The following is a 16,607-nucleotide window of genomic DNA, read 5'->3' on the forward strand; positions in this document are numbered from 1 at the left end:
ATTGAAAATTCTGTAAATCAACGCTACAATCACAATTGGTATATTATTCTTAACAAAAAGTGGAAAATGCGACAGAAGTTTCTAAAAGTGAAATTGAAAATTCAGTGCTGCAGAATACCGCAACAAAATTACTAGAGCTATGTTATGAGAATAGTCTTATTGTTTTGCCTCTCTATTATATATATGACAGACTCGGTTCATCAATCGAGAACCGCATCACGTTAAAGACATCTAAGATATTAACTGATGTATACTCGAGAATCCAAATTATAAAAAGAATATCCTCTTGTCACAGCCCTACTAATTACGAGGCATAACCATCGGTATACTAAGTGTGTCAGAAATTTCGTGAAAAATATTGAATAATTCCACCCCGTCTTTCTAAGCTTTGAAAAATGTAATTCAATCCCTATTTTTTTTCAATTAAAAGGAGCAAGGACCAAGGTTTCTTTACAAAAAAAAAACGTGTTTTTTTTTTCAAAAGGTTTTAAACTTCAGACTTTACAGGTAAATTTCTAAAAAACACTACTTTTTTGTTTTAAATTTGAATATATTATTTATTGATCTTTTATATTCAATTTGTAGTATATAACACTTTGATGAGTAAATTATTTACTTTTTAATAGACATTTCAGAATGGGAGACGTGAATTATTCGACCCCCTGTCTTTCCCAGCTTATAACTACTCGTAAAATGTAATTCAAGCTCTAATTTGTTTTTTTTTCAATTAAAAAGGGAAAAGGAGCAAGGTTTCATTAAAAAAAACAAAAGAAAAAATAAACAACGTGGTTAAAAAAAGGGTTTAAACTTCGAACTTTACAAGTAAATGTCTAAAAAACACTACGATTTTGTTTTAAAATGAATATATTTTTTATTGACCTTTTCTCTTCAATTTGTGATATATAAAACTTTAGTGAGTAAATTAATTATTTACTTTTTAATAGAAAATTGAAAATGGGAGGGTGTGAATTAAAAACGGTTGTCTAAAATAGTATATTCGGTTTATTTGAAAGAGCATAACTGAAATATCGTAAAAATAGAACCGATAGAAAAATGTTGATAGATTTTTAAACTTTAAAAATTGAAAAAATATTGAGTTCGTAAATGCCATTACTGTTATTTAAAAAAAAAAATCTATTACTTTTTATACGACTTTAATAGTTTATTTTGGAAGAAAAATCCATAAAGAAAATAAACAACCCACTTTTAAAAGAGAAATTACGAGCTTTTATATTTTGTTCTCAGTTTCGTGTTAGGGATGTCAAAAATTCCTACAAAAATTCTGATACACCTATCGGTATACTCTAATGCGAGCGCACCAAATGATTAGTAATATCCCATTCACGAAGACCGAAGCAAATCTGTGAACATAGACTTCTTAGAACTGCACAGAATCGACCTCATATCGCAATCAATAAAAAAATGTTTCTTATTCCGGTAACAACTTCTATCCCAATTGTAGGGTTACTTGAAAAAAATAATTTATAGCGATTTCTTTTGAAAGGTTCAAGGTTCTATCCTTAGTGTGGATGACGGAACATACACTTTGAAATTACTTATAACCTCTATCTAGTTATGGGTGACTGGTCAAGGCTATATTTTTTACAATGAAATCACTACTTATCAAGACCCAAAGGCCATGCGGGGATAAGAGTTGATGAGTGTATAGTGGTCAAAAGGACAATATTGTAATTGTACATTTGGTAAACTGTATTATTAACATGGACGACTCATTAGGAACTTGTTTATGTTAGAGTTGCAGACGGTCAAATTGTAGTCAGCTGGAAAGGAGATAAACGAAAGAGAGTTCCACAGGTATGCAGTGCTAAGAAAGAAGCTTTGTTAATGGAATCTACGTTTAAGCGAAGAAAATGATTGGTTTCAGCCAGACGAGTGTTTCTCGGGAATGTTTATCGAGAGCGGCCATAGATTGGACCTCAGGAGAGCATTTGCTATGAAAATAACGAAAAAACAGAGACAGGCTCACAACGTCTATTCTTAAAGAAAGAGGTTGTAGGGGAGAAAAAGGCATCTCCTACTAGGCTACGATGTGTATTCTTAATTATGTCAAGTCAGAATAAGATATTCCTAGGAGCTCCTGGCCAGATGTGACAGCAACAATCCATCCTCAGACGTACCTGTCTCTTATATAGGTAGAGAATTGCATCAGCAAGTAGATATTTACTGGATCGATATAAAGGCCCCACCATTGTTCCAGCGACCTTGGCAACGGATGTAATGTACGTGTTCCATTTTTGATCAGGGGTAACAGTCAAACACAGATTTTTTTCAAAACATGGAGCCGCCTCAAAACGAGAGTCATTCATTTCAATTGATGCCAGGTGGTGATCATAACGTTGAATATGTAAAGATACCCTTCAGTTTCCCCGAAGTCGACAACATAAACTAGGATACCTAATATTTCAACGATTTAAATGCTTTGAAAGTTACACTCAAAATTAGAAGAGTTGCCCGAAAAATGTTTTGTGGGATGTTTTGTTTAACGGCATATCAATACTTTGTGGGATATTTAATACCGATTCCAGTAATACTAGTAATAGTATTCGACGTTGTATCCAGTTATTTTAGCGTTTCATTTGTTGGATTGATGGATTCTTTTTAGTTGAACAAGCGTAGATTATTTTTATTTATTAGATTTTCAATTTTCTTTCCCTTTCTATCCGTTTCCTTGCAGTCCCATAAAGTTTTGTGACTATTTAAGTCTCTTAGGAAAATAAAGGGTTTGGGTATTTGCCCTATTAAGTTATCCAATTCATTTTCATCTATTTGTTCATGTATAAAGAACAATGCTTATCGGTTTGTGTAAAGTTGCTCTTATGGCAACCGCTTGCAAATTTGTTTTAATTCAATTTGGCTCTGATGTATGTTATTTTTAATGAATATTGATACATCACGAGATGCTCCAAGTCCTATAGTATGAATGTGGTTATATGGTTTGTTTTATATTCAAATTTCCCTCATTCTTAAGGAAGCTTTCTTGGAGACAAATAACCAAAGGAATAAATTTGGTTTGCAACAATAACAATTCATTGTAGTTTGCCTTCAATCTACGGCAATTCCATTGGATTACTTTGTAATGCATGACGCCATTTTTTTTTTAGTTTGAGGAGTAACTTAAGTTTCCATGTCTTCTAATTCCGTCAATTTATTTGTAGTAGTAGTAGTGACTTCTGTTTGTGGTAATTTCTTTGTATCATTTTATTTTTTGGTGGATGTATCTTGTTTTTTGTTTATTTTTCAAGTGTGTGTTTTCATCACGGGGAAGATGTATTGGTGACCTGTGTGGCCTTTCTTAACTAATTTTGTTTTTCCTTAGTTTCGTATTTTTTTGGCATCTGCACGACGCACCGGTGACTTTTGTGGTCTTTCTTTTGATCGACTTCATTTTCTTGGATGTTCTGATTTTGGTGGAGAATTTGTTTTATTGGTAACATTAGTTAATGGTCTGATTATTTTTTATGACACGTTTGGTTTGATTTCATTTATAAATTTGGGCCAGTCGTTTGGTACAAATTGTTACAATTTTTTTATTATTCTGGCCACATCTGTGGGAATTGAAAACTCCCAGCTTAACTCGATTGTCACCCTTTAACTCAGAAGTGCGACCTAGCTACGTCATTTCCTGTTTCCCATATTTCTTTCTCTTTTCCGCTGAACGCTCGACCAGACAAGATGTGACAGACATCGCTCCTGGTGGCGGCCTCGGCCACCCAGAAAGCTTCACTGACTAACTCGTCAGCCTATTATCAGCCTCGAGTATATCACACGTTACGTGGATGACTAGCAGACCCTCTACTCTTAAAAGTCACTAGTCAAGCCATGCCGACCACAAAACACTTGTGGTTAGGATAAACTTAGATAGCAATCCAAGGCTGTCTCAGGACTGAAAGTTAAATACTTTTTCTGGAGATAACGGATTTCCAAGAAAAGCTGTTTAAACATTCAAACCGGTCTTCTGGGGTTGGTACACTGGATCAGGTAGTAGTTTTACTCAGTGGCTAGTATTATAGACTTTTTCGTCAAATATGGCCAGCGCCTCGCCCTTCGTAAGCCCAAGGCTGAGAATCAATTAGAACGGGCGGTGGCAGGGAGTAACTTTAGTCGTAGTTCTTGTTAGGAGTGAGCTAAAACGCTAAGCTTGCGTAAGGTATGCTAGTCAAGCAATTAAGGCAAGGCTTGATACGATGGCTACCGAAGTTCTGAACGTCTATGCTGCCTAGCGTAGAGCTTTAATAAGGCGTCACTCAGAAAACTATATTCGGAAGATTTAAAGCCAAGATGTTCATTCTAAAATGTGGTCTCGCTTGTTCTCCGGATAGTTTCGAACAGCTGTCTCTGCTCCGTGTTCAGGAGTTTAACAAAAATGTGGCCTGTTTGTGGATCAGGGAAGCCCATAATCTCTCATGCTGCATGTCCGCGCGTTTGAGCAATTCATTCGTAGCCCAAGAATAGCTAGTTGTTATAGCCGGATGACAGAGTGTGGATTAGTCGCTGCAATGAGCCGGATCAGAAAAACTAGATCACCAGGACACGATGGTCTGCGTTATGCACTCTTTCTGCGGCTTTCGAACTTATTTGTTCCCATTCTTGCGGTTGTTTTTAACTACTGGTTTTATACAGCATTCATCTCGGGTCGGTTCCCGAAAAGCATGGTCACATCACTGAAGAAGAAAGACAGGTATGTTGGGGGATAGATGATAACCTTTCTATTAAATAGATATCTGAAATCTTTTTTCAGAGTCCTTGCGAATTTTTTGCGGGTTGTTATCACTGACTTGCTCCGGCGTTTTCAGAATTATGCCGTAAAATGCAGATCGATTGAAAAGAAGTTGCATTTTTCCTGCACGATGATAGGAGTTAAAAGCGGGGTTTTGCCAGTTGAGAGTTTGAAAAGTGCATTGTTGAGTCGGACCGCCCATAAATCCAAAGAGAGAGAGAGAGAGAGAGAGAGAGAGAGAGAGAGGGGGGGGGATGAGAAAAGAGCAAAACAGAGACAATCGGCTGTTGAAAAAGTTTTTTTTTTCTTTTTCTGAGCGAAGTGTTCGCGCACGCTGAGTTGTTAAATAAGGAAAATAGCACATATTAGCAGTTCAGCCCGGCTTTGCTCGGGCCTAATGTTCTGTTCATAACTTTATGCGCATATGTATATAACAAGTCTGCATATGAACCTTTCAAGATAAGCTTCCTTGACTAGCATAGAGAACAGTTGGTAAAAACAGCAGGGGTCAATTAGAAAAATTGACCACTTTTTACCATTTATTATTTTATGCTCAAACCAAATTAAAATGGTTGACCCATCTAGAACCAAAATTAGAGGATGAAGTTGGTAGGGCCTGCAAAGGTAAATTCTTTCAACTTTGACCTCTTGACAGCGAAATTTTCGCCAAAAAGCTTACTCAAATCTTGCTGCATATCTAAATGACCTTTATGTAATGTTTAAAATCTTTAGATATTCATAGTTTGCTAGAGATCGCAGCAGTAAAATCTTTTGAACTGACACCTTGGCAGCCACTTTTTCCGCCAAAAATCGATTAAAAAGCTGCCCCTATATCTAAATACACTTTATGTAAAATTTCAAATGTTTAAACTAAAAATTGACCGAGTAATATCTTAGTTACCGCAGATAGCATTTTTTTTAAAAATTTGACCCAATTATGACCTTTTAGCATTTATTAGTTTGGGATGAAATCTAATTAGAAAGTTAAATACATGTCTACATAACCTATGCCTAAAATTCAAGCGTTTCGACAAAAAATAGGCGGAAGAGTTCGATAGAGTTATCAAAGGTCAAATTGTTGAGCTTTGACCTCTTTACAGCCAATTTTCTGGTCGAAACCCAGTTAAAAAGATTTTCCAAAATCCCCATCCCCCGTCCGCCAAATTTTGTAGTCTGTAGCCGGAAAATTGTCCGAGTTCTTTGCTAGGGAAGTGTACACACACAAAGGCATTTTTATAGATATGCTAATAGTTCAGCCCGTCTTTTCTCGGGTCCTATGTACTGTTAATAACTTGGCCTCCGCGTGAATGCACTTTGTCAGATTTCCAATGTTCAGAGTAAAATTTGTCGGAGTAATGTCCTAGATATGGCAGATATCAATTATTTTATAAAATTTGACACAAATTTTTACCCCTTTGTTTTGGGCCCAAATCAAATTAAAATGTTTGACCCATATCCAAGTAACATACATCTAAATTTTCAAGTGTTTATTACGAAAATTGGCGGCGGAATTTGGTAGAGCCTGCAAAGGTCAACTCTTTCAACTGACCACTTGGTCGCGAAATTTTCGCTCAAAAACTTATTAAAAACTTGCTGCATGTCTGAATACCTATTATGTAAAATGTTTAGACTCACATTTGACTTAGTGTTCTAGAGATCGCAAAGGCACAATCTTTTTAGCTTTGATCCTTTGGCAGAACACTTTCCGGAGTAAACCCGATAAAAACGCTAGCCCTATATCTACAAACACTTCATGTAAAATTTCAAATGTTTAGACCAAATATTGAGTAATTTCGAAGAGAACAAAAAGATCAATTTAAAAAAAAAATTGACCCCAGTTATGACTCCTTATTTTTGTATTCGGTTCAAATCAATTTATTAAATCAGATACGTTTCCGAGTAACCTATATCTAAAATTTCAAGTGTTTAGACCTAAAATTGGCGAAGGATGTGGTGAAATTTGGAAAGGTAAAATTATTGAACTTTGAATGCTTAACAGTAAAATGTCTGGTCGAAACCCAATTGAAATGAATTTCCCAAATCTGAATACACCCTGTCAAACTTCGAGACTGTAGACCGAAAATTGACAGATTGATTCAGAAGGGAAATGGACGCAGACACACACACACACACACATACATTTTCACTTTTCTGGATATACTAGTATTTCAGCCCGGCGTTGTCCGGGTGTTTGTAGGTGTATGCTGAGCAAAAAAAAAAAAAAAAAAAAAAAAAAACAGTTGATTTTTTTAAACTTTGACCCCTATTACGACCCCTTCACAATTATTTCTTTTCGGTTCAAATCAAGTTATTAAGTTAGATCATTGTTTAAGGAACCTATATTTTAAATTTCAACGTTTTAGACCAAAAAATGGCGGACTAGTTTGGTAGAGTTTTCAAAGGTCAAATCGTTGAACGTTGACCCCTTAACAGAAAAATTTCTGGCCGAAACCCGATCACACAGATTTTCCCAAATCTCATATCATGTATGTAACATTTCGAGTCTGTAGACCTAAAATTGACAGAGTTATTGCGTACTGAAATGTACACACAGACACGTTCACTTTTAGCTATACCAGCATTTCAGGCCAGCGTTGCCCGAGTATTTGGAAGTGTATGTTGAGCAAAAAAAAAAAAAAGAGAGAAAGCCGGTCAATTTTTTTGTTAACTTTGACCCCTATTATTACCCCTTAAGATTTGTTTTGGGCTCAAATCCAGTTATTAATTTAGATCCAAGTCCAAAGGAATTATATCTAAAATTTCAAGTGTGTAGACCCGAAATTTTCGGAGGAGTTTTTTAGAGTTCTCAAAGATCAAATCGTTGAACTTTGACCCCTTAATCGCCGAATTTCTGGCCAAAAATCAACCACATTGATTTTCTCAAATCTCAGTACCCTGTATATCAAATTTCGAGTCTGTAGACTAAAAATTGACAGAGCTATTGCGTAGGGAAATGTACACAGACAGACAGACAGACATGCATACACTTTCACAGATATATAGATGAATTTTACCGCATCTGTAAAATAACAAATATTGTAATATTTTTTTTTTTAATAATTAATCTTTATAGAAACAATGCTTTAGGACTTGCGCTAGTGTATTTGTTACCTACGAAATTAATGAGTCAAATAAACGAATGTAGTTGATTTAATTCAGGAAAAAAAAACAAGCAGGAAAATAGGACAGCCAACCTTACGCCGGTCTAAACTGTGACCCGCGCCTTTCATAGTTCCTTGGAGACTGAATTGTTCACTGTTATTTTTTTACTCAAATATTTTTTGTTATTAAAGTATATATATATATATATATATATATATATATATATATATATATATATATATATATATATGTTATTGTCCCTACAAAGCCCTCGGGACGCAAAGACCTGCGCATCAACCTCACCATCTCATAAGCGATCAAGACAATGTCACTGACATTTTGTGGGGGTTCTTAAATCGGAACCACCTAGAACTGCACTCATGTACCGAAGAACATTTTGACACACACACTGTTATATATTACTCAGTCTCTATCTCGAAAAAAATTGTCGGAAGTACAGGATCGGAGCGTTTGTAAATGTTTGGCTTCGAAGGGAATTTTCCCATCAATCTAGACAGAAACGTCTACCACTTAAGTATTTCCAGTCATTTTTTTTACCGATTTGCTATACTGCCACGGCCCCACGGCTCGCATGACGGCTTTAACCCACATGTGTTACTCCCAGTTCTGAAACAAGTGCAGGCCGCTTTTCATTCGACAGGTCAGTACTCAACATCAGCTTGATTCGGGCTTAGGAGTACTAGACGAGTAGTCAAACATATCGAAAGGTTGGCTTCCTTGAGAAAAACACTCACATATGAGTCTGCGTGGGGCATTGCAGTCAAAAAAGTGTTTCCCAACCTAAAACAAGGGATCAATCACAGTTTTTTTCCAGCCTATAAAAGTATTTCCCAGGGAAGTAATGGTACGAACCGCTTCGGACCCGCTAGGACAGCGAAGAAAGCTGTCGGCGCAAGAAGTCGGCCCCCTATGAAATTGGACGCCAGGCCGGGGTTACCTTAATAATTCTGAATTTTCCCTGACCTGGCGACTCGTTAGAAACTGGTTTTTCCTCAATAGAATGCGTTACGGTAATTGTAAAGACTTGCATAATGATCGTCATGGGAGGCGGGATGAACAATCTGAATGAGATCATAAGCAATTATAGAGATCATGACATAACCTTCCCTTATCATCTCGTTGGTTTGCGTGGCTGAACTATTCCACATTTTTAAGGTTAAGTCTCCGCAGATGTGAATGTTAACCGAAGAATGAGCAGACGAGATCTTGTCAACGTTTTGAGGTATGTTCTTTAATATAGTAACTCCGTTGTTGTGGAGGCGATCGAGGGCAAATATAAACGCAGTGGTATAAGCAGTGCAAACTGGAAGCATATGTATGAAGATGCTATTACCACATGAAAACCATTTTTCATGTAGGCGCATATTCCATGTCGATCTTGGAGGTCGGATTTGGATGTTAAGTTAGAGTATTCTTTAATTACAATCTCATCAAAGGAAATAGTCGGTCTAATGCCAGTTTCGCTTAGGAATAATAGATATTTAAAAATCTCCTGTTATTAAGTGACAACCTTTGGGCGGTTATAACTTAGACCCCTTATGTTGGAAGATATATGGACGGAGGTTTATGTTAAAATTTTGAGTTCTGGGTTTAATCGTGTATTTTTCTGAGGAGGTTTTATGATGACTTTTGGTATTTGTGGAACAGGTCGACAGACTTGATAAAAACAAGGCAAAGAGAAAAAAGCAAGAGAAAAAGAAACAAAGAAATATTTTTGTAGCACATAAGGTAAAGAGGTATTACTTACCTACTAATATGTCACCGAGAAGCCCCACAAAAAGCTACTGCATAGACAAAAATTCATTCACCAAATGCAATATACCGACCCCAGTGCTTTGCATCTGCTGATCAGACAGCCTCCTTAGGTGTTAATCCAAGGTTCGCGTTCCTGTCTATAAGCCCTGATGAAACGTATACCTCTAGCAGCCTTATCAGTGACATGCCCACAAAGATAGACCTAGAAAAAGAAAATTTCTGGAAACTCAGACGACTGTTAACGTAAAAATTCTGCCGACGTAGGATACAGATTTTTCTCCATTTTGTCAGAAAAAATAACTCATTGTAATTAAATACTGAGTAACAAATTAGAAGTGAGAGTTAGGGAGCTGCAGATAAGGCATACACAAGGCATTGTCAACTCTCGATTAAAAAAAAAACTATGTTAATATTCAGTATTCAATTTTCAATAAGTTCAAGTAACATGTTAGGGGTAAGCAAGGCGAGAGATTTCCCTCTCACTGACTAACAATAGACTTGTCGGATCTATTCATACTAGATTAAAACCTATTATGCATTTAATAAAACAATCAAATAAAAAAGTATATATATATATAATAAAAGCTCAAATAAATATAATTACGATATATTTCTGCGAATAAAACGAGCATTAAAGTATAAATAACCATCATTAAACCCAATATTTCATACGATACCAGGCGGGTAAATCTCAAGCCGTGGTTGCACAAAAATGGTCTCTTGATTAAGCAGTCGTTTTATTCAACTGAGTTATTACAAACTTAAATAAAATTGGCTCAATTTTGTACCTCGTCTAACCTGACGGTCGCCTTATACGCCGAAATATACGAAAATATAATCATTGGCATCTAATACAAAAGAAACTATCCCAAATTCACCACTTTTTTTCAAAAACAATCAGACTTCAATGCAAACGATTTAAGATCGTCTTAGCTTTAAATAAACTTCAACGTTCATAACATTTAACAATCTAATCGTCGTTACGTGCTATAGTTCGGCAGTTGGACTAGTATGTCGATTTATAGAGATAGGAAGTGCAGGAGGATGATGACAATAGATGTGTCGGATCTATTTATGCTATACGTAAAATCAACTTGCCTGATAAACTCAGTACGTTATTAATGGTTAGTTTGGTTGTTTTGTTTTACGGCATATCAACCCTTTTGAGATTGTTTAATGCCGAATCCAAAGATTTTGAAGAAAAATGTTTTAATAGTATATGTGTTGTTTTCAAGTCGGTTTCTATTTAACCCATAGTTGGGACCCTAACAGGTACTACGACTCCGGGTAAGAGTGGATCTGGGAGCAACGACAATTAAAGAGTGGCTCAACACTCCCCAAAGCCCACAAGCTGGGGTCTCACCACTGGATATAGCGTAAGGTCATATCCAGAACGCAGTACGTTATTAAGCAAGAATAATGTACATAGACTTGATTACACAAAACGTATATGAATAAAAATAGATATAATTAATATTAACACGCCGCGTATTTTTTTACAAGTTTAAATGTTCAAACACAAAGAATATTTGCCGTACAATTGTTTTTATACACGCTGGGATATATTTTATTTTGTAGTTCGAAAAAATATACAAATCAAAGTGTAGTATCTGTTCTGATGCTACAATTAAATTAATTTTGTTTTTGCTCACTGGGGAGTAAACCCTTTTATAATGAGACAATTATTATTTTTGGTCCCAACCAGGGTGCCCTTTTTGCCATTCTTCTGGGAAGCTCTTTTTTAACCACTTGAGAAACGACAGTGTCACATTGTGCGCTTTCGTGGTTAAGCAAAAAACATTTGAAAAAAGGGGTTTTCATATGAATATAAAAAACAGAAAACAAGGAATTAATATAATTTTGGTTTATTTGAATCGGCATATATATATATATATATATATATATATATATATATATATATATATATATATATCCGTATACATTAAAAAAGCATGATTCGGCCAGCAAGTTACAAGTAGTTTGGCATCTTCAGACAATATAGATATTGTTACTTATAAATGGCTGACAAAATACGTGTATGGGTGTGCAGCTACATATAAATGATTATCTATAAATATAAAAGCGAAAATGTGTGTATGTTTGTATGTGTGTTCGCTTTTTTCTGTATGTCTACAAAAGGCTTTTTTCAGAGAAGCGGTCGGTCGGTTCACAACTTTTAAAAACTTTATATCACATATAAATCGTAATATCTCAGAGTTAACAACGAAGCTCGCCTGTCTATTTAATTTGCCTGATTTCGGGAAGATAAATATTCAAGATTTGTCGCTCCCTGCATGTGAGTTAGTCTTTTTTCTATAACATCCTTGGGGGGGAGCGTTTAGTAGTAAACGAAATACTATCCCGCAGTCAAACTTGACCTCATTAACTCATTGAAACGGGCATCTGCCAAATCCAAGTAATTAAATAAATTCAAGCGTGTTTCCGTTAGCATCTCGCGGTAGGGCGATAGTTAACGTCGCACTTTTTTTTTCACACTTTAATTTACAACTTTGCCTCAAGGATTCGGGTTCGATCCTCATACTTACCTACCAAAACATTTTTTTATCCCCCCGGAGTTTCCACACACATCTTCAAACACCCGGGCAACGCCGGGTCACCTCGCTAGTATATTTCAATGCCGGTTCATCATTTGCTACACCCCACCCATTCCGCCCCTATAGAACGTTAAATCCAGAGGAAATAAACAAACGGTTTAGTTTTAGGCCTTAACATATGCAAATTTGAGTTCTGCATGATGCAGAAAAGCAAATGTCACTTGAGCCCCACTCATTTATCCCCCAAAGGCCCCAAGGCCTTAACATATTAAAAATCGGCACCAGGAAAAATTGTCAAGAGACATACACAGTAAATGTTGGACAACTATGATAAAATAGCCCCGAAAATGGAGTGTGTTTATTAGCACTAACAGAGCCCCTGGGATACACGCAAGACTTATCGCGAAGTATAGACGAAGGAAATTATAGACATTCGTTTATTATAACTTTTCATATTATGTTATAAAAATGCAATATTTTTTTTTAATAAGTACAATTGTGTAATTTTCGCCATTTTAACCAGAAAGGCACACTATGGGGAGGGGCTAACCTGAGTGTTCCTAGAATATCCGTTCTGTTACTCATATCATACTTAATGTTTGTGCAAAATTAGTAAAAAAAAAATTACGTAGTTATTTAGAAAAGTGCGAACAGACAAGGGTGAATGTATCGTTTCACCCTCTTTTTGTTGCCGGACAAAAAAAAAAAAAATTTAAATCACTCGAGCAGTACTGTCGGTATTCCTCAAAAAGGTACTTCAGACGACTATCTAAAAGATGAGCGATTCTAGGAAAAGTAGACGTCTATAATTTATTATAGAAGCCACCTCAACTTATGCTTGAATGTATATACTAACACATCACAAATTTGCACTGTCAGACTGATTAATAAGACGTAGGATTGATTACCGTTTGTTTTTCTTTTTTCTTAATGAAGAGTAGATAATGCAGTGGATGTTATCGGCAGCTGCAGTAACTCTCGCTTCTCCTTTTTTATCCCTCAGTCCTCATTTCTAATGAGTGATGTTTCTAGCAAAGGGTGAAGAAAAAGCTGCTTCCCAGGTTGGTAGTACTTCGTGAACAGTAGTCTGAGATGCCATTCCTGTCTTTCCTCTCTTACTTTCCCTCTCTGTTCTGCTCTAACCAAGTATGCTGACCTGTTCCACAAACCCCAAAATTCTCAACATGAAATATCCCTTTGATTACTGTACACAAAATAACCCTTATCCCTGAGTGGCCATTGGGCCTTGATAAGTGGTGAACTCCATATAAAAATAAATAAATAAATAAATAAAAACGGACACAAAAACGTCCAATAGAAAAGTCAGTATCACTTTTCCTCATTGAAATTACCGTGTAAACATCTGGTTAACACAAAATACCTCATACAATCTCATTAAAATCCGCCGCAGCTTGTATATTTTTTAAAGTTTTCCTTCGGCGGATTAAAAAAAAAAATATTGCACTTGTGTTCTGCTTCAAGTTTATTCGATTAACTCCACGGCATGTCACTTAAATGCCTCTGCTGAGAAGCGTGAAAAACAAGTAAATCGATTTTCACCTGCCTCTCTATTCAATTAAAATGATCTGCGCTGCACGAAAAAAAAAAAAAAAAAAAAAAACGAAGTGACTTTTGTCACCCAGGTATCTACATGTCTATAAAAGTGAGAATGTGTGTGTGTGAGGACTAGACTATTCTCAAAAGATATGCCCAACGATATATTCATATACAAAATTAAAATTGGTTACATTGTGTATTCAGAATAGAAGAAAAGGTTTTAATCGGTTTTTATCCGAAAAAAGACGCTGGGACGCGTGAAAAAAAAAATAAATAAATAAAAATATTAACAAAAAAAAACAAAAAACACTAATCCTTTTGCATACGCTTCTATATTTAATTAAATTCATATCCTCTGCAGAATGTAAAAAAATATATATATACTTGCAACCCCAATATATATATATATATATATATATATATATATATATATGGTAAAACTGGTAATAACTAAAAATTTGAAGAGAGTGCTCAATACTGTTGCAGAGCAAATATGTGTCTTATTTTTTTTATTACAGTTTATCTGTTTTGATACATGTTTGAGATGTTGCACCATTTTTACGATCCAACAGCTTCTTCAGGTCTCGGAGAAGTGGTTGTTAATTATTGGAAAAAAGTGTTTTTAAGAAAAAAAAAGAACGAAAAGGAGAGAGACGGGTGTTGACAATATTTCATTTTTGAAGGCTAAAGATACATTCGATTGTATTGTGTGTGGGGGGTAGCAGATTACAGGTAGGTGTGGGTGGAGATAAATGGATACAGGGAGTAGGAGGTGGAGAGAAGATGAGAAAGAGAAACGTGAGTGGGTAAGGAGAAGAGGGGGAAAGGTCCAATATTTTGTTTGTAAATTTTAATTGCTTTTGATCTTTCAGCAAAGTATCTAAAATAGATGGGAGAGGGAGAGAGACAGGGAGAACGAGAGGGAAAGAGATGGATAAAGTATATATAGGCCCATTTTCACCAGGTTAGGGCCCCACTCAGTATATATGTGATCTAAGCGATGCATCTGCCTAACCTCGCCATATAACTACTACAATCTGCTTACTTATAAAAAAAAAAATTAAAATTTTATATATAGTTTTTTTTAAATATTTTATAGTAATATTTTATTCAGATATATATTATTGTCTATTTCCCTAACTTTACCGTATTTACGAAATATGGATATGTCTGTATATATATATATATATATATATATATATATATATATATATATATATATATATGTGTGTGTGTATATATAATTGTTTGTGTGCGTCTATGTCTACGAGCTTATATTTTTATAAACACATTAATATCTATAATTATGTAATTGCATATACGTGTGTAAGAGTAGATGCATATGTATGTGTATGTATGCGTGTATGTTCATGTACATCTTACTGGAGACCTTATCTCCACATATATGCATATAAGTGGGCGTGTATATATGTATATATATATATATATATGTGTGTGTGTATACATGCATATAGAGTACATATATGTGTGTATGTCTACTTATGAACCCATGTATGGCTACACATACTTTGTATTATATATATATATATATATATATATATATATAGATGCGAGTACGAATGTGGATGTCAAGAAGTATGTATATGTATATATGGGAATGTGCGTGTGCGATAAACTATGTAATAAAATCACTATAAATAGCCAGGAAGAAGACGACGTGTAACGACTACGAAAATTAAAGCGAACCCCGTATGTTGTAAAATCGTGACATCTACACTAACGTTCTATAACTCCATTCCTCTCTCCCATCTATTTAATGTACGTTGCTTAAAAACAAACGTGGTCTTACATCTGAAACATATGAAGCTAAAGAGATACAACAGTAATATATATGTGTGTGTGTGTTTATATATATATATATATATATATATATATATACATATACATGATGATTGCAACGTCTTGTCAGAGGAGTGTCACTCCCTCAGATATTAAAAATCACTGAGCCCAAATGCCTGAGGGAGTATCTATACAAAGATGATGTTACAGAGTCTTAGCTTTGTACGACAGCTAAGTCTCTCTCTCGGTTCAAAATGTTGAGATCAAGCAACAAGCAAGAGCAAGATAGCCAGCGACAAATTAAACTGTAGACCAGCTTAATGAGGGTACTGTTCTCCCGCTTTATGGTTTTTTAAATCAGAGATTTACTTCTCCTAGAAAGGTTGCCTTCACCACGGATTACGGAAGCCCTCTCCAACCAATACACACATACACACACACACAAATATACACGGTGCTAGTTGGCAATTGACCCAGAAAAAGAATGAATTTGCCCTTTGGAAGGTCTTGTTTTTAATCCTTCAGGGAGTCCAGCCGCCCTCTGCACCAAAAATCTCTGGTGGGGGTACTAGTTTTGTCGCCGGTACCAGTTGGTACCAGTAGAATATAACATGACCTGACACACAATATATGTATATATATATACATATATATACATATATACATATATATACATATATACATATATATACATATATATACATATATACATATATATACATATATATACATATATACATATATATATACATATATACATATATATACATATATACATATATATACATATATACATATATATACATATATACATATATATACATATATATACATATATACATATATACATATATATACATATATATACATATATACATATATATACATATATACATATATATACATATATACATATATATACATATATACATATATACATATATATACATATATACATATATACATATATATACATATATACATATATATACATATATACATATATACATATATATACATATATACATATATATACATATATATACATATATATACATATATACATATATATACATATA

This window comes from Euprymna scolopes, chromosome 20 (genome assembly GCF_053919585.1).
Source record: "Euprymna scolopes isolate OS-2025 chromosome 20, ASM5391958v1, whole genome shotgun sequence".
Lineage (NCBI taxonomy): Eukaryota > Metazoa > Mollusca > Cephalopoda > Sepiida > Sepiolidae > Euprymna > Euprymna scolopes.